Here is a 23,553-nt window from a genome sequence, read left to right as displayed (position 1 = left end):
GCAAGATGGGGGACTACTTGGAGAAACTGGATCTCCACAATTACTTTGAAGCCTTGCCAGCAGGGATTGATGTTAAAAGAGTGTGGGAATTTGTCACCGCAATCAAAGAGGACAGCATAGCCAGAGTTACAGATCTGCAAGACAAGCCTAATACAATGATTTCCATCACACAGAAGGTGGTGGCAGTAGCACTTGACCTCTCTAACAAAGGAGATAGTGTGACTAAGAGGCGGGAGGACATTAAGATCTACTTAGAGAAGAAAAATAACTATACATTTGAAGATATTGCCAACCCGAAGGTGGCCATCATGAGCCAATTATACAATCAGTACTTCCACATGTGTACCAAGCGGCCACAGAAATACAAGATGCCACCTGGAGCTATTGCCACCACTTTCACTTGGGCGATGCACAAGAGCCACCCGAGGGAGATAAACTATGCCGCTTACATTCACGACAACCTTGTGAAAATGGGGACCAAAAATCCCACTTATATTGTGCCTGGTGAGTTGATAACCAAAGTCATCTATGGAGCATTGCATGCCAAGGGAAATTGGCCTCTACCTCCCTCCCAAAATGATTGGCTCAAGCTGAAGGAAGACAAAGAAGAAGAGCCTCCTAAGGCTTCAAGGGTAGCCACAAGGTTGAAGCACCGTTTAGAGAAAATGCCAGAGGAGCCGCCACAGCCCAAGAAGGGGAAGAAAGAAACTCTACAGGTGCCAGTAAAGGAAACAAAGTCACAAAAAGCAGCAAGACTAGAAAGACTAATGGAGAGTTTTAGAGCTGAGAGAGAGCGCTAAAAGGGGATCTGAGCGAATAATGGAAGCCCTCACTTGAGGCTATGTCTAAATCATCCCGAAGGAGTCAAAGGGATCACTTTGAAGATTATATAAAGAATTTCGAGATCTTAGATGCTACAGCTGAGAATATCCCAAACATACCTTTTATTGAAGAAGAAGTTGATGATGTGAGACGATAGCTGCTAGAAGAGCAGGAAGGCCAAGAAAGAGAGAGGAAAACAAAGGCTGATTGGGACTTCAAGAAGAAGCAACCAACCCCACCATCAAGCCGAGAATCCAGCCCTCCACCATCACCACCTCCTCATAGTCCTCCTCAAACCCGACAAACTGAGGAGTTGAACAAATCTGATGGGCAACAAGACTCCAAGGAAGAGAAGAACAAAGAGTAAGAGCAGAAGGTAGAAGTTGAACCAAAAGATGAGAAGCCAGATCCAAAAGAAAAAAACTATAGAATATTTCTTCATCTACTAGCTACTGGATAATCTGGAGAAGAGGCAGCTAATGCATCTTTTGAGTTGTCAAGCACTAGACCCAAAGAATATATGTTGAGCCCTCGATTGGTGGAGTTGAAGGAAATGGCCACAAATACAATGGATTTACAGCCACAAGCCAATGATTGGGATGAAGTGATGCAAAGACTCACTGGGCTCATAGCAAAGTCTATGGCCACTGAGAGTGAAATTGATAATCTCAAAGCAAATGAAGTTCAAATCAAAGCCAAGGTGGACTTGCTGCAAAAGCAGGACCAAGAGAACACACAGAAGCAAGCCAAGCTACAATCTGATCTGGACACGGCACTAAAAAGATGCCAAGAGCTGGAAAGTTAGAGTCAGGCAGCATACCAAAAGCTTCAAAGAGCAGAGGAGGAGTACAAGAAAATCAGCAAATCACTGACGGATGCGGAGAAAGAAAGAGACAACTTGACACTCCAGCTTGCTGATGAGTCCAAAGAAGTGGAGACTTTGAGGAATGATAAGGAAAAGGCTGAGCTAGAATATGAGGCCATCCAAGACGAAGTTATAGAGCTGAAAGATCAAATAAAAGTGAAATATCAGACAATCCAGAGGCTAAGGGCATCTCCGGGCAGAGTCAGAGCTGCTACCTCAACTAGCTTTGCTTCAGAGACGGATATGTATGAAGAACGGATGAAGGAACTCCAAAAAGAGTTGACACTAGAGAAGAGACAAAGATTGATGCTAGTCGAGGTCTCCCTAGTGATGCAAAGCCGTTTAGAAGATATGAACAAGGCCATGAAAGATGAGCTAGCAGCCTTGAAAAAGAAGAAGGACGAGGATCTAAAGATGATGCAAACTGAAAATGAAGACACCAAGAAGAAGCTAGAAGAGGCTGAAAAAGCCAATGCTAAATTGAATGACTCTTAGTGACCATGGGGGATCGAGCTGAACAGAAAAGAAAGCATATCAAAAGCAGATTGATGAGCTAAAAGGCCAACAGCAGGCTGAAGAGCCACACTTGAGCACAGGGCCAACAGCTATGGAGGGAATTGATATAGACAATGTGTCAGATCCAGTGGACACAACAATGCAAGAGGACATCCTTGTGGGACCATCCCAAGAGCCCTGGGATCTGACACAAGAAGAAGAAGAAAATCTACAAAAGGCAATAGAAGCGGCAATAAAAGACACCGCCAAAGAAGCAATGGAGTGGGAGCAGAGGGTATTGAAGTCTATGACCATTCAGAAATTAGATGCAAATGTCATTCGACATGAATGGCTACAACCCTCTCTCCCATATCCTCTTCTCAAGTACGAAGCTGCTACAATAAACAAGAGGATTAAAGAGGAACCGATAGTGCCACTATACGAAGAAGATATCTCCAAACCAGAAGGTGTTAAGCTTATTGTGGACTCTCAGCCAAAATGGAGAAAGGCATGGCTAATTAAATACCCACAATATTTAGTAACTCTGGTAGAGGTGCCTAAAATAATCAGACAACCTTAGCTTTTTTCCTCTACCAAGGATGCGGACCTGGAAAGAACAAGAGCTGTTGAAGAAAAGCCACCCCACGTGGCTCAACTACCCAAATCTACCTGGCTTGAAGGCAAGTGAGAGAATGAGTGAGCAATACATGGTGAAAACCCTAACGGGCGCCATTAAATTGTTCACTGGCTCGCCTGACCTCTCTTGCATTATGCTCAGGAAGATCTGTAAAACCCCTTTCTGGCAGTTTTTGAGATCTTTAAACCTGGACAGGCAACAGACAGCATATTCTTCTTCCAAGACACATATAGATGTGCGTATAAACTCTCTGCTCAACCTTCCCATGAGGTGATACATGCCCTCTATCAGCGAATAATGTTTTTGCCCTCGTACCATCTCCAGGACTTTGAAGAAGCCTTCTATGCCAGTTTCTTCACCATCGATACAGATATATTCGGCCCTACATTACTAGCCCAGCATGCACAGTATGATTCTGTTCTGAAGATGCGCAAAAGCTTCCACTGAAGAAGCAGATCTACTGTCATGTCGGGGATGACATGATCTAGGAGGAAAAGTGTTAGCAGTTGGACACACTCAAAGGAGGATGATTGCCCGGTTGGATATTAATTTCCTTTGTAATTATTCCTTAATTGAGAAGAAACCGTCATTTCACCTTTGTAAATAGTGGGGCTTACAGAAGCTTCCAAATTGTATCTCATTTTTGACATTTAGACTTAGTAAATGGTTAAATTGGAACATTAGGGTTTGAGATTGTAAGGTATTTATACCACTTTTGACCTTAATGCAAAAAACCCTTTTGTCATTTTTTCATATAAGTTTTTGTCTGTGTGAGTTGAGCGTACTATGTGTATGAGAGAAAGTGAGAGTTTTATCTTGACGCTACGCACGCACTGGTGGTCAGAATTGAGTGAGGAGAAGTGCAGCGTGTTGCTGCCAAAGAGAGCTACGCGCCAACACCTACATTGCAGGTGTACGGCCCGGCTTTGCGAGATTGACCCACGAGCTATATCTGGTGATTCGGTGAGCATACGTTGTCCGTTTTTGCATTTCAGCATATCCACGCGTTCGCAATGAGTAGAGCTACACATTAGGCACTTTATTCTTCAAAAACGTCGACCTATAAATTTCGACCAGACATCCTACGTGATTTTTCATCGGGTGTTTAGGGTTGGAGTTTTGGTTCATGGACCTTAGGGAGAGCGACCTATTGGTGTTAATAGGATTTCCTTCAAGTTCTGTAGCGTTTCGAGAACGTTTGATGTGTATTTGTCTCTTGAGAGCATTGTAGGAAATCTCCTCTTGTGTACTCTTGAAGGCTATAACTTAGACATTGGGTAGAGACCTCTGTAGGAAGTAGTCAATAGTCGGTCTATTGTAGGTTGACACCCTATACTTGCTTCCACGCGCCTGTGGGTCGAGCTTCGTCCTTAGCTGACAAATCTTGTGAGGTGAGTTCTCGCTGTGCGGACGTCCGTCGCGGCGTATCCGCCAACAGAAATCCACCGCAGAATGGCTTAATTATATAGGGGCATGTGATGCTCATCGAAAGTTGGTAGATAACTGGGGGGAATACCTTCATAGAATTATGTGGTGTAGCCCACAACCCATTGACATCGCGCAATTAGAGGCTACAGAGAAGCCAAAGTTGAGTCGTATCGTAAGAAGACGACAAAATCGAGAGTTAGCTCAACAACAAAAGAAATCGGAAGTGAAATCACAGTCCACAAAACAACAGGACCCCACAGACTTACACCTTGTACCTGAACATTTCAAATCATATACCACAGAGGAACATAAGGTTGTGAGCAATGGAGTCTATGACGGTCCAGCGATAGTTAAGGAAATAGAGTTAGCAGGCCCAGGAGAAGAGTCCGAACCTATTTTCATTGCCCAAGATCTGAGAGAGACTGAGGAGTGTGTACTTAAAGAACTTCTCAAGGAATTCAGGGATATATTTGCCTAGACATATCATGATATGAAAGGTGTTCCACCTTTCGTGGTGCAACACACAATTCCCATGAATAGCATGGCTAAACCAGTTCAGCAACGACCCTACCCAATGAATCCTAAATATGAAAAAATCGTTCAAGAAGATATTAAAAAGCTTGTGGAATGCAGATTCATATACCCTATTGAGCACTCAGAGTGGGTGTCTCCAATAGTGATTGTGCCAAAAAAGAATGGGAAACTCGGAGTGTGCATGGATCTCAGAAGGTCAATGCCGCCACTAGGAGGGACCATTACCCCTTGCCATATTCAGAACATGTGCTTGAAAGATTTGTAGGGAAGGAAGCTTATAGCTTTTTAGATGGGTACTCTGGCTACAATCAAATCACAATTGCGCTGGAAGACCAAGCTAAAACAGCCTTTATAACCGAATTTCGAGTGTTCGCATTTCGTGTTATGGCTTTTGGTTTAACCAATGCCCCGGCCTTTCAAAGATTAATAAACACTACTTTTAGAGAATATTTGAGGGAGTTTTGTGAAGCTTTCTTAGATGACCTTTGTGTTTATTCCTCTTGGAAAGAACATCTATCATGCTTATGAAAAGTGTTTGAGAAGTGTAGATTGTATCGCATCTCCTTAAACCCTTTCAAATGCCAATTTTGGGTTAAACATGGAGTCATTTTAGGGAATATAGTGTCCAAAAATGGGATTTTCACAAATGAGAGAAAAATTAAAGCTATTGTTGAATTTCCACCACCTACAAACTATAAAGGAGTTCAAAGGTTCATGGGCCATGTTGGTTATTACCAACGGTTTATTTTAAACTTTGTCGAGATAGCTCGTCCTTTGTACAAGCTTCTTATTGAATTCCATCGGACTGCGGAGTGTGACCGTGCTTATGACTCATTGAAAAAGACCTCGACTAGCGCTCGTATTCTACGAGTGCCCGATTGGAATGTAATTTTCCATGTGCATATTGATGTATCGAACTTTGCTATTGGGTGTGTTCTAGCTCAACCAGGAGAACATAAACTGGACTACCCCATTAGCTTTGCAAGTCGTCAATTGAATGATGCCGAGAGAAACTACACCACTACAAAGCGAGAAGGTTTAGGTATGATTTATGTAGTGAAGAAATTTCGCTACTACCTTCTGGCCAACAAGTTTGTGTTCTATGTTGATCATTAAGCCTTGTTGTATCTAGTAAATAAACCTTGTTCCACGGGAAGAATTACACAATGGTTGTTAATTCTCCTTGAGTTTGATTTTATTGTTGTGGTGAGACCTGATAAATGACATGTCATGGCGGATCATTTGTCTCGCATACCCAATGGTGAAGCCCCTATTGGAGTCGATGAGTTGCCTGATACTTCTCTATTCCTAGTCGAAACCATACCTGAATGGAGTGAGAAGATTGTGAACTTTCTAGTTAATGGTTTTTCACCCAAAGGGCTTCGTAAAGACATAGCTCGAAAACTGTTAAAAGAATGTGAACCTTACTCTCTCATTGCAAGAACTCTCTACACGCTAGGGAAGGATGATATTCTTAGACGTTGTGCCCGTGAGGATGAGTATTTATACATACTGCAAGAAGCCCACATGGGTATAGCCGGAGGACATTTCTCAGGGGAACTAACAGCTAGAAAGGTGTTGCAATCAGGCTATTGGTGGCCAACCTTATTTAAGGATGCATCACTTTTTTCAAAAGGATGTGATGAATGCAAACGTTACAAGATCACACAACGAAAGGATAGGATGCCCTTACATCCTGTCAAAGTGACTCAACCATTTGAAAAATGGGGTTTGGACTTTGTAGGCCCAATTAGTCCGGCAACTCGTAGCACTCAATCTCGATATATTATCGTTGCCCCACTGACTATGTGACAAAGTGGGCGGAAGCCAGGGCGACACATAAGGCTGATGTGAGGTCAACTGCCAAGTTTATCTTTGAGAACATTATTACAAGATTTGGTTGTCCCTTTGAGATTGTGAGTGACAATGGTACTCATTTTATAAATGGAGTAATAAAAGAACTCACTACCAACTTTATGATAGATCACCATAAGTCCACACCTTATTATCCACAAGCAAATGGCCAAGCTTAGAGCACCAACAAGACCTTAATCTCTATCTTAATCAAAATGGTGGAAGCTCATCACACATATTGGGATTTAAAGCTTACATCAGCTCTATGGGCTTATCGTACTACGTACAAAGTTGCCACTAGCTGCACACCGTTTAAGATGGTGTATGGCCAAGAAGCGGTTATGCATGGGAGTTTGTCGTTCCTAGTCTTCGAGTAGCTTCTCAAGAAGGTTGGGATGGTAACCCCTTAGTTGAGCGATTATATATCCTTGAAAGGCTAGATGAAGAGAGGCAATTAGCTGTGCAAAATGCACTTGTGGAGAAAGATAGGAGGAAGAAATGGTTTGACCGTCATCTAAAGAACAAAGATATCAATGTTGGTGATAAAGTTCTTATGTATGGAGTGCATAACAAAAAGAAAAAGTTGAAATATGCGGGAAAAGGACCATATAGAGTATGTGAGATCACCCCACAAGGAACCATTCGTGTGGAGACTCTTGATGGAGTTGAAACCATTGGATTCCTCAATGGGAGCAAATTTAAAAGATAGTATGATCCTTTAAGCCAAGAGGAGCTACGTGCCATCCATACAAAAAAGGCAGCAAGGCACAAACAGAATTGAAGAAGATACAAGCTCAAGCCGAGGCTAAGGAGCGACAACAACGCATAAGACGAAAACGAGAGGCTAACCTTGGAGTCACACATGCATTCCACGTTGAAATTGACGAGGATTGGTTGGACTCTGGCACACCTCTACAATACCCTATTGAGCTAAACAGCACCTATGGAAAAGTTCTATATAACGCCTTATTGGACACGAGTGCTAAATATAATCTGCTATCATATGAGGTGTGGTGTCAGTTAGGGAAGCCACCTCTATCTGAGAGTATTATCAAAGTCAAGGGTGTCAACAAGAAAAAAACTTTGGTTTCTGAAATCTGGCACACTTCTGTCAGTTATGACAATCGGGTGGTAGGTCGAGACTTTTTGGTCATGCCTGTTGGAACTATGGAGGGTAATATAAACCTAGGACGCACGTGGATGATAGCCACCAAATGCACTATTGATTGGGGGACAGGGGGTGTCACAACACAGAAACCAACTCTTAGCCTTGCCACTCAAGCCATATTCCCTGAGATATTTACTTTTAAGGGAATAAAACTCAAAACATTGCATGTCCAAGAGGTTGAACCATATGTCCCCATAGCCCAACTCTCTAGAGCTTCAACTGATGTAGCTGAAATAAAACTTGAGACACACAAGACCCATCCCAATATAATAAAGAAAACATACAAGTGGGTCCCTAAAGCTTCTTTAGCAACCATAGCCAGTGCTAAAAGACAGGCGCTTGGTAAGAGACGTCCGTTCGCCCCAAGAAATGTGAAGAAACGCTGCGTTGGATTCCTAAAAAACTATTGGAAGCCCAAGGCTACTATGAAGGAAATGATCAAATCTGGTTGCCAAAACATAAATTGTGCTCTTACTTGTCACCGGGCCCATGTGAGCTCAATCCTGTGGCTCCAAAACAAATTGAAGATCGCGGAAAGGAAAAAATCACAGAATGCTAGACACCTGCTCCAGAGCTAGTTTGGGTACCGAAGAAAGAACGATTTGTTCCACCTAGCTCAGGAACAGCGAAATCAAATGAAGCTTCTTGCTCTTCGTGTAGTTCCTATACAGAAATAGAAGCTTCAACACAACGTCCACCTACCATTGTACATATCCATACAAGCAAGAAAGAGTTTGCACCTCTCGTTTGTAAGTTCACCATCTACCACAATGTTGCAAATAAAATTATGGGAGAGTACCTTACCAGCCTTGCAACTAGATGAAACGCATAGGGCGGTTGAAAACTATTGGTTAAAGCCTTCACCTATAACAACTTGGAACAATTGGTTTCAAAAGGTGACCACATCATTCCAAAAGGTATGATCTACCCAAGGAAGGGGGAATTGTTTGCTGACATCCATCATTCACTTGCTTCCCTCTCAACCTTCCTCCCTGACATCTCAATCTCCAATCTTAGGAAATGTATATATAAAGCCTTATACTCAAAAACAAGATTAAAAAAATAAAAGAGCAAGAGCCATAACACAAAATCATAAAAACACATTATGCACAAGAACACAACCCTTGTAATATTTTCACTCTAACGATCATCTATTTGCATGTACAGATATGGCTAGTACGCTAGAGTCATCCACTCCTACCTTGGGTGAGAGGTACCCTCGTCACATGGTCTTTCCGGTGCTTGCTTGTGAATGGGATTTGGTAGGTACGCTAGCATGCGAGAGGAATTTCGAGGAGTTAGAATGGCTGACACGTCTCTTGACCACGACTGATCCATATTTAGTAGAGAGTGTATCTCCCATTGCACAAGCCTATCCTTTTGACCAAGATGACTCAAGGCGTCTAGTGAACTTCTTAGTAAAGATTGGTGCCTCTGATGATGAAGAAGATTTACATGATTATACGGATGGCACATATGGTCTCACGGATGATGACTTTGTTTTTCTTGACGACGAGGATAGGGGTTTAGCCTTAGGGTTTCCCCCCAATCTCTACAATATCCTATTCCCTTGACTCTCTAGGGGGAGTGCAAATTATTAGGTTAGGGTTTCTTATGTTTTTTTTGTTGTGTTCAATAAGTGTTGGTACCTTTTCCCACTGATGTGCCTCCTAGAGGTATTCTTTGTGTTTCCTAGTGTGTACAGGACGTGTTACTATTGTTAGGATTTGGACCTTTATGGAATCTTTCTCTTGTTCGCACTTTAAATCAAGCATGACCATCAACACAAACAGGTGTTTCTTGTCCATTAGCATTGCCCCTTATCATTTTGCATCCATGTTTGTCTGCTTTAATTGTGATTGGTAGCATAATATTCAACACATTTGCTTAGTATCAAACATTAAATTCAATGTAAATTTTTGTCATAATTAGTTGTCTAGGTTTAAAAATCAAGCAGTCTGACTAAGCTAGTTTGACCAAGCTAGACGTTAGAGATCTTCTCTTAATAACATGGAGAATGCCTTCCTAATAAACAATGTTTACTTACATTCTTAATCCGATTTAGGCAGCATTGTGTGAAATGTACTAGGGCTTTCTAGTGGGCTTCGTCTCTATTGACCTTTAGCTTAAGTATTATAACGGGAGTTTACTATTGTGATGAGTTTGGGGAGGGTAACAGTGTTATATGACCCCCCAAAATTACAAAATTAAAATGTCGAAAGCGAACAAACAAAAAAATCAAAGTGCCATAATGTAAAATCTTAAGCTGGAAGAGAAATCTCATCTTGATTTGGTACTCCACTCACACGTATTGCCTATGGTACTAGAGCCCTAGAGGTTCCCAGTGTGGGCGCTTTTCCTTGAAAAGCAAAAAACCCAAGGCATATAAATAAGCACACACATCAAAATTCAAACAATGTGAAAAGATTTTGGGGGGTCAAAGAAAAGGTAATCAGTCAGGCGATGATTTCATGAGAAATTCCTTTTATCGTAGCTTAACTACAAGGTCTTCTAGGTATAGCCTCTAGTCAGCCCCCCTCGAACATGAAATACTTGGCTCTCGCGATTAAACAACTTAATTGACCAAAGAAAATAGCTTACCCATGGTATTAATAGTCGATCTTTAGTGCCTTTTGACCGTTGAATTAGCGACCCCGAACTTGTTTAGTTTTTTACCTTCCCAACTATTTATGCGTTTGATTATATTGCAATTTAATGTTTATTGCTGACATATGGTTTAGAATATGCTACCAATCAAATTGTCTCCCTACAACTACATATGCTTTTTAATTGTACATGAGAATGCAATTACTGTGCCAATGTTGTTTGATTTTGCAGTGACTGAAGAAGACTAAGGACATTCATCTCAAATGATCTTCCACCTCGATGAACGAGCTTCAACTCAATAGCTTCCAAGGACGGAATCTACATCAGGAAGGGGGGCATGTCAACCCTCACGCACATTCCTATCACCTACGACGGACATTGTACCGGGCTTGTCGGTCCAATAGGAAAAGGGTAAGAGTGATCGCCGATGAGAAGCGCACTCTAACTGGAACATTCAAGGGATTAGTTGGCTAAGCATGGGCGTCCAAGTGTGAATGGGATGAGCTCATATAAAAGTCAACTAAACCTAAAATTCATGGATTCTCTCATTTGTGCAATTGAAGAGTGCTCTTGCTCCATCTCCATCTTCTTCTTCTTCATCTCCTTGTGTGTGTGTGTGTGTATGCGTGAGAGAGAGAGAGAGAGAGTGTGTGTGTGCGATCGAGCATTGCGGCGGCACGACGGCAGTGAGGCGGTTCAGTGCGGCGTAGCGGCGTCTCCTTCTTCTTCACGGCGAGGAATCCTCCACAACAGCAAGCGTAGAGCGGTGAGTGAACACCATCGCCATCTTTGAGCTTACTAGTTTAGGCTTGTTGTGTGCTTGGAGCCATTTGTGGCTCGCACACAGTGTATCGGCAAGTTCCTTGCATTGACACGTGCGACATACGCGCACAGTGAGCTTGGACTTGGGTCTGGGCTTGGGTCTGGGGGATATTCTCGATCCATTCCTACCTTTAAAATTTTAATTTTTTTTATTATTTTTTTTGGGATAAGGTCACCGCGGCCGCGCTATGCGCGGGAGCACACACACACCTAACCCACAATAACTCATTAGCCAACAAATGTACTTATTGTACTTTACACAGAACTAACATTATGGATCTACTACCTTAATTCTAACACCTTATCACCAAAAAAAAACACAGCATCTTTCAACACCTTATTAACAAATCAATATCCAACAGCAAAACAAACTCCTTCTCAACACACACACCTTCCTTCTCTACCTTTCCTACATTTGAAATTGCATCACAATGCAGCACAGAGTGCCTCTTGAGCTTAGTGCAGGGCATTTTCCCGGCAACGGCGCAAAAAATGTGCGCGTATGTCGCACGTGTCAATGCAAGGGACTTGCCGATACACTGTGTGCGAGCCACAAATGCCTCCAAGCACACAACTAAACTAATCTAGCAAGCTCAAGAGAGCAAGGGTGTGTCACTCACCGCCCTACGCTCGCCTTCATGGAGGATTCCTCGCCGCGAAGAAGAAGGAGCCGCCGCTACGCCGTGCTCAACCGCTTCACCGCCGTCGTGCCGTCATCGCAATGCTCGATCTCTCTCTCTCTCTCTCTCTCTCTCTCTCTCTCTCTCTCTCTCTCTCTCTCTCTCTCTCTCTCTCACACACACACACACACACACACACACACACACACACACACACAAGGAGACGAAGAAGAAGAAGATGGAGATGGAGCAAGAGCACTCTTCAATTGCACAAATGAAAGAATGAGTGTTTTTTAGGTTTAGGTGACTTTTATACGAGCTCACCCATTCACACTTGGGCGCCCATGCTAGCCAACTAACCCTTTAATGTTCCAGTTAGAGTGCACCTCTTATCGACGATCATTCTTACCCTTTTCTTATTGGACCGACAAGCCGGATACCTGAATCTACCAAATAAATAATACGGCATCTTCCGTAGGTGACAGGAATGTACGTGAGGGTTAACAGGCCTTCTTGTCAGTCCTACATCCTTTGATCTTGTTCAATGGTGGAGGGTTCTATTTGGGAGGGGTTTTTTCGATGGGCAGCCGGCTAGCTTCCTATGGCACCCATGCAAGATTTCCTTGATGATCCGTCTTGCTATTGTAAGCTTTCTTTATGTTTCTCTCAGGCTATATGGTTCAGATAAGTTGTATTTTTGCTTTGGGTTGGCCTCTCGTGTTCTGGTTAGTGATATCTTTGATCAACTGTTACTCTTTTTGATGCCTTAGCTCGGATTGTTGAGAAGGGCTATACATGTATGATCTTTTGTTAATACAATACTACTCACTGTTGTGAGTTTTGCCCAAAAAAAAAAAAACTATGCTTGTTTATGTCCCTCTTACCAAAAAGAAAAGGTTTGCAATCATTAACTTACGTGTGGCACTAGTCGACAATGATAGTCCCCAATTGCTCCGATGGTTTCCATGCTTTACACCTCTGAAATTAGTGTAATGTACATTTGTATGCCTTTCTCCCCTAGTCTCTAAGGACCTTCTTAGCAAGCCACTAAATAAATCTCAATGTCATTCATAGTGTCTTACATTTATGAGAAGGTTTACCATCATTAGCTTACCATGTGGCACTAATTGACAATAATAGTCCCCAATTGCTCATGTGAATTTCATGCTTTACTAAGCCCTTACTAGTAAAATAGTGCCGCCTTCGGCGGCGGCATGGCCTCTAATACCCTCAAGCTCTTCACTCTTGACAAATTTCACAAAAGAAGATCAAGAAAATTACTCTCTCTTCTTCTTTCTTTCTTATCTCCCCAGTGTCCCCCCCCCCCCCCCCCCCCTCTCTCTCTCTCTATCAATCACACTCGACCATGTCAATCAACTTCAAAATCTACACTGAGAGCAGTTTCGAGAAAAATGTGTCTCAAATTAATATCATGCCATTTTCTATCTGCAGCTCTCTCTCTCTCTCTCTCTCTCTCTCTCTCTCTCTCTCTCTCTCTCTCTCTCTCTCTCTCTCTCTCTAGTTGTCTTTCTTGCTCTCCCTCCTCCTCTCTCTATCTCTATCTCCCCAATGTCAATCAACTTCAAAATCTGCGTTGTGAGCAGTTTTGGGAAAAATGTGTCTCAACTTAACATCGTGTCGTTCTCTCTCTCTCTCTCTCTCTCTCTCTCTCTCTCTCTCTCTCTCTCCCTCTTCCTCTATCTTTCTCTATCTCTCTCTCTCTCTCTCTCTCTAAAGCTCTCTGTCTTGCTCTCCCTCTTCCTCTCTCTTTCTCTATCTCTCCAATGTCCTCTCTCTCTCTCTCTCTCTCTCTCTCTCTCTCTCTCTCTCTCTCTCTCTCTCTCTCTCTCAGCAAAATGTACGTCGCAAAGCATATGAGGAAAGAACCAAGAATGTCAAGGTGTCATCTCAAGAAGAAAAGTCACTTAAGGAGGATGCAAGTCCACCCAACAAATAGGGACACATGATCTATGGGACCAACTGACGCTTGCGAATAAGCTTTTGGAATTGTAACAGCTATCCATGGAATGCGGGAATTGGCATTGATGAGCTTACCAATGACTCCGATGTGATACTTATTGTCGAAACATGGGAGCATGATGCGCAACGAATTCTTGGATTTGACAAATATGATGTGCATTATTTGATGTGGACCAAAAATGAAAAGCAATGTAGAGGCCAAGGAGGTATAGCATGTATGATCAAAAAGGGTTTGAAAGATGTTTCCATTGTCAAAGAAGATAAGTATAAACGCTACTTATGGCTAAAAATCAGCCCACCCAATGGTCAAGTCATATTTGAGGTTGGTTGCTACATTCCTCACTATGACTCCAACTTTTATGCTCGCTTGGATATGGATAGAGATCAGCCCTTTGTTGAACTAGAGGAAGACATTGCTTATTACAACGACCAAGGTAAAGTCATTGTCTTTGGAGACATGAATGCTCGCACGAATACGTTACAACACGACACACAACAAGTTGACATGCCGCATGTTTCAAGAAGGATGGATGACTCATACATGTATAATCAAAGTTTTAATGATGCAAAAGAATTGGATCACTATGGAAAGTCACTTCTACATATGTGCAATAGTACCGAAATGCACATTGCAAATGGTGTATCTTTATGGCAAGGCACCAATGACTTTACATGTAGAAAGCACAATGGTGATAGTGTGATCGACTATATGTTGTTTTTGGAAGCCACTCTAGAATGCATACAAAGCTTTACACTTGGTGAATGGAATCCGGAATCGAATCATAGGATGCTATGTATTGACCTCAAGTGTGGTAAAAGACCCGAGCATGTAGCCTCCAATCATGATGTGAATCATTTGTACCTATGTCTAGACTTCAAACAAGCACCTATATATGTTGATATGGTGGACCAAATGTTAAGCATGATAGAGCATCAAGAGAGCCCATCATTAGAATGCAAGTGGAAAGTTTTCAAAGAAGTAATTTTCTCTTGTGCAAGGGAGTGCTTTTCGGTGAAACACATGTCTTGCAAAAGATCTAAGAAGGGTAGCACCAAGAAGAAATGGTTTGACATGGAATGTAGTCAAGCCCGAAAACACTTGCTAAGGTTGGATGCAAGCAAAGACAAGGAAAGTTACTTGGAACATTCACACACATACAAAGCACTTGTTCAAAAAAAGAGGAGAAGGTGCGAAGTCAAAAAACAACTTCTTTTAGCGCAAGAGAAAGCACATGCATGTGGCAAGTTTTGGCAAAATCTAAAAGGCAAGTGTGTTGAGAGCTGTGGTGACTTGACTTTTGAGGATATGGATATGCATTGCAAGAACCTCTATGAGCAACCCAATGTTGATAAGATGGAGTGTTTTAGCTCTCTTCCGTTTATGCCTCCCTTCTTTACCATTGAAGATGTATGTTGCGCGCTTGAGAAACTTGCTACCCACAAGGCAGGGGACCTTCAAGGTGTCAAGGCTGAAATGATTAAATGGACAAGCAAGAAAACACGATATTGGATATGCGATATGTTTAACCTTGCACTTCAGCATTGCATGCCTCATGATTGGAGTGAAAATTGGATCAAACCTTTGCACAAAGGAGGAGATGTAAACAATGTGAACAACTATCGCACTATAATGGTTGGTTCTTTGATGGCAAAGTTATTTGGATGTATCATGGAGATGAAGATAAGTGAATGGGCTGAAAAGAACGGGAAACGTGTGCTAGGCCAAGCAGGTTTTCGAAAAGCATCATAGCACTATTGATCACCTTGTCACTCTTTGAGTTCTTATGGAATCATCTCGATTGAAAGGAAAAAAGTTGTATTGTTGCTTTGTGGATTTCAAGAAAGCTTTTGACATGGTACCACGAGGAAATCTTTGGAGAAGTATGCAAAGCCTTCAAGTGCCGAGAGAATTTATGCATGCAGTCTTTCGCATCTACCAAAAAGTGATATGTCGACTACATATGGGAGATGGAATTTCAGAATTTTTTGCAAGCACCATTGGTGTCAAACAAGGATGCCCACTTTCCCCAACCCTCTTTGGGCTACTCATTGATGAATTGGAATGCATGGTTCTTGATTTCATGCAACAAGAAGGCATAGAAGAGGTTAAGATCGGAAATGCGGTGATCATGCTTTTGCTTTATGTCGATGATGTAGTGCTCTTGGCACATACCTTAGAAGATGCACAAAAGCTTATGAGTGTCTTGGAACGCTTTTGCCTACATAGCGGGCTGATCGTGAATGGATCCAAAACCAAGGTTATGCCTGTTAAAGACCCTCAATGATGAAAATCCATGCATTGTATACAACAATGAGCAACTTGAAGTGGTAGATAGCTTCAAGTACCTTGGCCTTGAGGTTCCATCCAATCATAGATGGAAGGATTGCTCAATGCGTCACTTGGAAGCCGGAAAGAGGGCTTATTATGCATTTGAGAACATGTGCAATGCTGGAGAGATCAAGTGTTGGGCTCTCAAAAAGTACCTCTTTGACACATTGGTGACACCGGTGCTTCTTTATGGAGTGGAGATGTGGGGTGGTAGCATCGGGAAGTCTACTTGGAAAGAGTTTGAGAATGTCCAAAAGCGTTTTCTCACCAACTTTCTCCAAGTCAAGACACAAACACCCTACATGCTCTTACTTCTTGAGTCCGGATCACTTCCCATTGAGATCTTGGGCATGCAAAGGGTTGTGGAGTACATGCTTAAGATACAACGTAGCCCTTTGTATCGACTTCCTAGAATCACATATGAAGCAAGTCAAAAGGTCCAAAAGACATGCAAGAGCAAAATACTAAGTTCGGGGTGGATGCTTGACATCAAGAAATGGTTTGGAAGATGGGACGCATGTCATTTGGTCAAGGATGCATCGATGGACTCCCAAGTTAATGAGGCCTTCTTACAACACCAATGTATCACGGCTTGGGAGAAATCCGGAGGTTCTCGCTTCAGCCATTACACCACACACATTGCCCCAAACTACAAATCTCTCTTCTTCTCCGGACGCGGTAACTGAACCCATCCCTACATCCTTGAGCCCATCCCATTGAGTGCAATCCGCACCATTGCCTCCATTCGTCTTAGCTCCCATTCTCTACGCTGCAAGACAGGACGTTGGGGCACTGGCGGGGAGTCCCATCGACTTTGCACCTTATGCCCTCGTCAAGTGCGAGAGAGTGAGTACCACACACTACTTGAGTGCTTAGCTTTTGACCACATTAGGTCCTCTTTTCCCCATATATTCAGCCATGAGCTCTCTTACATACTGATGGTCGGCTTTCGAAACCGTGACCGTGAGAACCACACCCTAAGGAAGGGAAGGCTTGTTACCAAAAGAAGAAAAAAAGAAAACAGAAAAAATAAGCTCGTACCATTCACCATACCCCCCTCTCTAAGGTTAACCACTAGCGGGGCACCGCCAGTTTGGCCACACCTCTCTCCATTATCGCCAAAAGACGAACCTCTCTCTCTCCTACTGCCCGGCTCCGCCAATATTCTCTCTCTCCTACTATGCCGCTGTATCACCCGGCCCGGTAGGTGCATTGGTGCCTCTATCACACCCTCCGACGGGCCGCCACAGCTATTATTCTCCCTCTCTCTGCTTGTCCACACCCCAGCCCCGGTGGGCCGCTACACACACACACCCCCCCCCCCCCCCCTGTCCACACTCCTTTCGGCTTTACTATCCCCCCCCCCCCCCCTGTTTTCTTCCTGGCGGACCACTGGCCCAATATTTCCCCCCCCCCCCCCCCCCCCCCCCCTATCTTCACCTAGCTCTAGCTCTCTCTCTCTCTCTCTCTCTCTCTCTCTCTCTCTCTCTCTCTCTCTCTCTCTCTCTCTCTCTCTCTCTCTCTCTCTCTCTCTCTCTCTCTCTCTCTCTCTCTCTCTCTCTCTCTCTCTCTCTCTCTCTCTCTCTCTCTCTCTCTCTCTGCCAAGTCGAAACCCTAAAGCCCAAGCTCTACGCGTCTCCCCCTGGGCGAGGGCGGCCCTGTGGGGGGGCGTTACCGCTCCAGCACCGCCCAAGGCCGAGCCCGTTGCTGCACCTTCTACCGAGCCCGTTGCTGCACCTGCGCACCTGCTGTCCCGATACCGGCCCTGCACATCGGTTGTCAAGCCCGCCACTGACGAGCCCCAGTACTTCGTCGAGCCGCTCGATACCCCGCCACAGTGCGGCCTCTGTCTCAACCTTATTTGTTTGCAAACCCAATCAACCTAGCCTTATTTTCTTGCAAGCCCTACCTTCATACTGTGTAAGGGTCAGTTCCCCCAAATGGCAACTCGTGCTTCATCTCGAAGCAAGCCCACTTTTGCGGGGATCATTACGACACCCCCTAAAACAGACAATACTACTCGCCTCCAGCATGAAGTTGAAAGGCTCCGCAAAGAGAATGACGGGCTGAAACAAAAGCTCACCGCCATCGAGACACGACTAACTGTCGTGGAGCACCATCAGAAGGAAGAAATGGCACAGCTGCAAACCAAGATTGACAAAACAAAGGAAGAAGTGGAGACCACCCTTACAAAGGCGGACGAAAACCAAGTACAGGAAGCCATCACCCACAAGGTTGACGATCGTATGGCGTCCACGCTACGCGAACGACAACGACAAGAGGAGATCGCCCTCAATGTTCGCATTGGTGGGCTGCCAAGTGACTGGAAAGGGGAGGGAGACCTCCACTTCCATGAATCCATTGGCCGCATCCAAACAACAACCCACATGATAGAGTGGGGACCAGCAACAATCGCCTCTATCACACATGAGCATCGCACCAATCATGCGATCCTCACTTTCAAGACCAAAGTGGACCGAATTAAACTCCTTGAGCAATCAAGGCTTCTCAAGGGCACCAAAATTTGGTTTGCAGAAGATCTTACCCCCACCCAACTCAAGCAGAGGAAGGTAGAACTACAAAAGGTGCGAACAGCGCGTACGGCAGGAAAATGGGCAGTCTATCGAGAAGGCAAAGCCATTATTCAAGAGTTTCGCACTCCCAAAATGGTTCTCCTCTCACCCACCCCCCCTTAGGTTTTTAAATTTTGTCTTTTGTTCAGCCCTCATCTGACCCTCAGTCCTTAACTGAGATGTATCTGATAATCCCCTCGCTTAGAAGGAGCCTTTTGTAATGTGTTGTTTTACGGTCCCATAGGTCATATCTGACCTCCGTGGATGATAATTCTCTCTCTCTCTCTATCTCTCTCTCTCTCTCTCTCTCTCTCTCTCTCTCTCTCTCTCTCTCTCTCTCTCTCTCTCTCTCTCTCTCTCTCTCGGGAGCGGTCCCGCAAGCCTTAAAGGGTTCCCTCTCTCTCTCTGTCCACTCTCTATCTCCGCACTCTCTCTCTATATTTTCTCTCTCCCACCCCTATCCTCTCAACCCCCCCTCACCACACACACCCTTCCTCTCTCACTCTCCTTATCCTTGGTGGGAACCACCGCTAAGGCTTATACTCTCTCTCTCTAATATTCCCCCCCCCCCCCCCCCCCCCCCGGGACCCATGCCCTTGCGAGCGCAACACAACCACACACACCTCTCTATCCCCCCCCCCCCCCTCTCCCTCTCTCCTTCGCGCTGTGCGCACGCCCTGCAGGCAGCCGCCATCTCCGTGCTCTCTCTCTCCTTAGACGCAGACCCTCGCGGCGCTACACACACATACACGCACATACACCCCCCCCCCCTCTCTCACCTCATCTCCTCCCCCGCCTCTACGTTACAGATCCGTAATTTACAAAAATTAACAAATATATATTTATTCATTTATTTATATATATAATCTCCCCCCCCCCCGTTCCCATGCACGCATTCGCAAAGATACAGATACAACTACACACACACACTCACGCATACGCATACACCTATATCCACACACCTACCCACCCATACATACATACACACACGCATAAAAGCACACATCGAACTACAAAAAAAATAAAAAAAACGGAAGATCCATCGGCATCGACACCATCCACAGAAGAAAGCGGCCCAAAGCACGCGACACCGACAACAAAAAGAACAAAGGCGTCGAAGGCATGCCCTGGCCGACCCCGAAAAGAAGTACGTGCTACAGCGACGCACTGGCAAGCCACCATTCGCAGGCATCACGCAACCACGACACCATTTTCAGTAAACCGTAGGTTATCATCATCATTTTTTTTCAGTTTTCACCCAAGCCTTGTAAAAGTCCCAATTTGTAAATTCCCTCTCTCTAGGTGATGGTCACAAAGGCCCACCTACAGGTTTTCATTTTTAATAACTCCCAAGACAAAGCAAGGGTCAACCACACCGGGCCCATTTCCTTGCTTTGTCTCCTCAATTAGCTTACCCTAATCAAACCGGGATTACCCTAATCCAAACAGCCAACACCAATAAAAGGGCACTAAGAGGTCACTATCAAGGGGGGGGGGGGGGGGGGGGGGGGGCAATTCATGAGAGGTCAACACTTGGTAGAGTTTTAGTGGGAAGAATTGACACTATTGGCATCATGGGGAGGGGGACTTGTGTGATGGTTTTCTTTGGGAATTGCACCATGTGAAGGGAGCTATGTCCACCTCTTGAAGAGGCAAAATTTGGTAGCCACACAAAGCACATAGTCGCAAACACACGAGCTCTGATCTTCACATCTAAATGGTAATTTTATTGTGCAAGGACTAATCTAGTTCAGCCTATCACACCTTGTCATAGCATTGTGACCTTGATGAAGAAATACTTGTGACTTTTTATGGGCCTTTCTTCTTTACTTACCCTCTTGCACATGAAATGTTCACTTGGAAAGCAATTTAACTAGATTTATTGATATTTTTTTAAGTTCGGGATGGATGCTTGACATCAAGAAATGGTTTGGAAGATGGGATGCATGTCACTTGGTCAAGGATGTGTCGATTGACTCCCAAGTTAATGAGGCCTTCTTACAACACCAATGTTTCACGACTTGGGAGAAATCCGGAGGTTCTCGCTTCAGCCATTACACCACACACGTTGCCCCAAACTACAAATCTCTCTTCTTCTCCGAACGAGGTAACCGAACCCATCCCTACATCCTTGAGCCCATCCTGTTGAGTGTGATCCGCACCATTGCCTCCATTCGTCTTAGCTCCCATTCTCTACGCTGCGAGACACGACGTTGGGGCACTGGCGAGGAGTGTCATCAACTTTGCACCTTATGCCCTCGTCAAGTGCGAGAGAGTGAGTACCACACACTACTTGAGTGCTCAGCTTTTGACCACATTAGGTCCTCTTTTCCCCATATAGTCAGCCATGAGCTCTCCCTACATACCTTCCTCTCCCAACCATGATGTGGACTCTCTATTGCGATGCTCATTTCAGCCATTTTTGAGCATCGAGAGTCACTTATGACCTCCACTCACACCACGTGACATGTTCATTTGGTCCCATAGGTCATATTTGACCTCCGAGGACGATAATAGAACTATCTCTCTCTCTCTCTCTCTCTCTCTCTCTCTCTCTCTCTCTCTCTCTCTCTCTCTCTCTGTGTGTGTGTGTGTGTGTGTGTGTGTGTGTGTGTCCGCGCTCAGAGAGCACTGCCCAGCCACCTCTACTGCGTCTAATCTCTCTCTCCTCTCTCTCTCTCTCTCTCTCTCTCTCTCTCTCTCTCTCTCTCTCTCTCTCTCTCTCTCTCTCTCTCTCTCTCTCCGCGCTCAGCCCGCCTTTGTGTTTGCCGGATGAACCTCGTGCTGCCATGTGTCAGGTGTTGGAATTAGGGTTGCAGAGAAACACACACAGCTTGGAGAAGACGAAGGAAGCTCAAGGCACACAATAGAGAGTGTGTTACTTAGGGTGCAATGGAAAGATAGATAGCCCTAGAGTGATGGGCATATATGCAATGCATGGGGGAAAAAACCTCCTAAAGAGGGGAAAAATGCCCCGGAGGTCCTAGTGTGTTCACACACATCACTACCACATGTATATGGTAACAAATCCCCCCTGGAGTGATGCAGTGAATGACAACTGGCACATGAGTAAAGGGAAGTGCCATGCCCTAAGAACAGGATCAGTCCACAAAGGGGAGTAAGATAATGCCTTTGTGAAAAGATATGCAAGGTTGTCATGTGTTGGCACATAAGCCAAGCTGATCTCTCCTGCTGAGAGCCTCTCCTTGACATAGTGGTAATGCACCTCAATGTCCTTTGTGCAAGCATGAAAAAATTTGTTCCTCGCAACTGCCAATGCGCTCTGACTGTCAGTGTAGATAGTGTTGGCAGTGTCCTGTCCAACACCCAAATTAGTCATAAGGCGTCTGAGCCATACACACTCAACCGTAGCTATGAAGATTGCCCTATACTCAGCCTCACAACTCGAAGTGGCCACAGTAGGTTGCTTCTTGCTCAACCATGATATACATGAACTGCCAAGCATGAAACAAAAACCACTTGTGGACACTCGCGTGTCAAAACAACCATCCCAATCTGAGTCCGAAAAAGCATGTAAGTCTGGCGGCAATGACCCCCCCTTGGGATAAAACAAGCCAAGATGTAAAGTGCCACTAAGGTAGCGGAAAATCCTCTTGAAAGCCTGCCAATGCTTAGACCCTGGGCTATGCATAAATCTGTTGACCTGTGAGACTGCAAACTGAATATCCGGCCTCGTGTTGCATCAGCAGGATCGCCAGCATCATGTAGACTCAACTTCAAACCTGTTTCCATGGGAGTGGCAATAGGTTTGCAATCCTCAAGTCCAAACTTACATAGCAATGTCTCTATGTAACTTTTCTGACACAAGGCAATACCACCATCACACTACTTAAATTGTATACCCAAGTAATGATGCAACAGCCCCAAATCTTTCATCTTGAAAGTAGCATTCAAATCAGCCTTAAATTCAGCAATATGTCTCTCATTTGGTGCAGTGATCAGCAGATCATCAACATAAAGAACCACAATGAGAAGTACATCACCCTCACACTTTACATACAATGTGCTTTCTGTTGGACTATTACGAAAGCCTTGTTTAACCAAATGAGTGTCAGCTTTCTCATACCAAGCACGAGGAGATTGCTTCAACCCATACAAAGCATTCTTACATCTGCACACTTTGTCCTCTTGTCCTTTTATGACAAAACCGCGAGGCTGCGTTACATAAACTTCCTCAAATATGTCACCATTCAAGAAAGCAGTAACAATGTCTGATTGATGTACATCCCAACCAAAATGAGCTGCAAATGCACATAGAAAACGTACAGTAGTCATACGACAAGTGGGAGCAAAAGTCTCTTCATAATCTTTGCCTTTTTGCTGTGCATAACCTTTTGCAACAAGTCGAGCCTTATGGCGATCAATCTCACGATCTGCCTTGCGTTTCAACTTGTAAACCCACTTCGTACCAATGGCCTTTTTGCCAGGAGGCAAATCACATAAAGTCCATGTGTCATTTTCTATAAGTGCATCATATTCTGATTGCATGGCAGCCATCCAATTTTCTGAATTCTGTGCTTCAAAAAGACAGAGGCTCCTCAACATCATGTAAGCTAGACACAGCCAAAAGCATAATAATCTGATGCATAAGATGCATGGCGAGAGCCTGAACAAGTACGACTAGACAAAGGTGCATCCAATTTACTGTCACGCAAAGTGTGCACTAGCCATTTTGGCATACCTCTAGCCTGCTCATTTTTAGCCCTTTCCTCATCAAGTACATCATGTACATCTACATCAGTAATAGGCTAATCTGAAACATTTTCAAAAACCCCCATAGGCTGTACATTTGCCTCAT

The sequence above is a fragment of the Adiantum capillus-veneris genome, chromosome 15 (genome assembly GCF_014529385.1).
Source record: "Adiantum capillus-veneris isolate H3 chromosome 15, ASM1452938v2, whole genome shotgun sequence".
Classification (NCBI taxonomy): domain Eukaryota; kingdom Viridiplantae; phylum Streptophyta; class Polypodiopsida; order Polypodiales; family Pteridaceae; genus Adiantum; species Adiantum capillus-veneris.
Note: the sequence above shows the minus strand (reverse complement) of the source record.